Below are 1,915 nucleotides of genomic sequence, written 5' to 3'. Positions count from 1 at the left end.
CCATACCTGTAATGCTACCTATTCAGGAGTCTGAGATTTGAGGTTCAAAACTAACCTGGGCAGAAGAATCCCCAAGACTTTTATCTCCAGTTAATCATCAAAAAGTGGGATGTGGGGGTATGGCACTAGTGATAAGGTTCCAGCCTTGAGCAAAAAAGCTGGGCAAGAGCACAAGGCTATGAGTTCAAGCCTCAGTACTCAAGAAAACAGTAGACTTTAGAAATAAGAAATAGAAGTGTATGTTGCTAAGTCAGCTTCAAGGTTCTCCAACTTTGCTACAGAAACACAACCACAGGTGAAATTACTTGTAGTTATGAATGATTTGCTCTTTTTTGTTTATTACTGTAACTAGGATTGTATAAGCAATATTTTACATTTAGGTATTTATATAAACATTAACTTATTTCCTAATTAGTTACATATATTTGTGTAATTTTACACTTTTTTCTCATTTCTGAGATCACACTTGTAAAAAAAATGCTACTTTCAATAATCCCAAAGACTGCTTGCTTCTGCAGCACATATACTAAAATTGGAATGATACAGAGATTAGCATGGCCCCTGCGCAAAGATGACACGTAAATACGTGAATTGATCCATATTTTTAAAAAACGATCCTCAACAGAAAGAACAGTGCTGTAGGAATATCAATACCAAATTTCAAACCCTACTACAAAGCCATAGTAATCAAAACAGCTTGGTACTGGCACAAGAACAGACCTCAGGACCAATGGAATAGAACTGAAGACCCAAAAATGAACCCACAGTCCTATAGCCACCTAATCTTCAATAAGGGAGCTAAACAAAAATAGGATGGAAAAAAGACAGCCTCTTCAATAAATGGTGCTGGCAAAACTGGTTATTCACCTGTAGAAAACTAAAGCTAGATCCTCATATATCACCCTGCACCAGAACCAATTCCAAATGGATCAAAGACCTCGGAATCAAAGCAGACACCTGAAAACATTACAGAAAGGAATAGGAGAAACCCTAGGTCTCCGTGGCACAGGCCAAAATTTTCTTGATAGAGACCCAGAAACACAACAAATCAAAGAAAGTTTGGACAAATAGGATTGCATGAAGCTGCAGAACTTCTGCATGGTAAAGGACATAGCTAGCAAGATCAATAGTAAGCCCATGAGCTGGGAGGAGATCTTCACTAGCCATACAATGGATAAGGGCTTCATATCTAAAATATACTTGGAACTTGAAAAATCAAATCCCCCAACTACAAATCCTCAAAGAAACAACTGCCCAATAAATAAGTGTGCTAAAGACTTAAAGAGAAACTTCTCTAAAGAGGAAATAAGAAGGGCCAATAGACACATGAAGAAATGCTCAACCTCTCTAGCCATAAAAGAAATGCAAATCAAAACAACATTGAGATTCCATCTCATCCTAGTTAGAATGGCTATAATCAAGAACTCTAATAACAACAGATGCTGGAGGGGATGTGGACAGAAAGGAACCCTACTGCATTGTTGGTGAGAGTGTAAACTTGTTCAAGCACTTTGGAAAGCAGTATGAAGGTTCCTCAAAAGACTCCACATAGAGCTCCCCTATGACCCAGCAACCCCACTTTGGGGCACTTACCCAAATGATCACAAACAAGGCCATACTAAGGCTACCAGCATAATTATGTTTATCACAGCATTATTTACCATAGCTAAGATATGGAACTAACCTAGATGCCCCTCAGTAGATGAATGGATCAAGAAAAAAATATATATATATATATACACACATATATATACATATGTATATATGTATATACATATATATAAATACATGCAATGGAATTCTATGCCTCCATCAGAAAGAATGACATCGTCCCATTTGTTAGGAAATGGAAAGACTTGGAAAAAATTATATTAAGTGAAGTAAGCCAGGCCCACAGAAACATAGGTCCCATGGT

At 37.4% G+C, this 1,915-nt stretch overlaps 1 pseudogene; it reads left to right on the top strand.

Annotated features, from left to right (window-relative positions):
• The first annotated feature begins 506 nt into the window (after positions 1-506).
• Positions 507-606, top strand: LOC122114008 (annotated as a pseudogene).
• Positions 607-1,915: the final 1,309 nt, after the last annotated feature.

This window comes from Dipodomys spectabilis, unplaced genomic scaffold (genome assembly GCF_019054845.1).
Source record: "Dipodomys spectabilis isolate Male_0828 unplaced genomic scaffold, ASM1905484v1 ptg000102l, whole genome shotgun sequence".
In the NCBI taxonomy this organism is placed as follows: domain Eukaryota; kingdom Metazoa; phylum Chordata; class Mammalia; order Rodentia; family Heteromyidae; genus Dipodomys; species Dipodomys spectabilis.
This window is presented reverse-complemented; position numbering and strand designations above follow the sequence as displayed.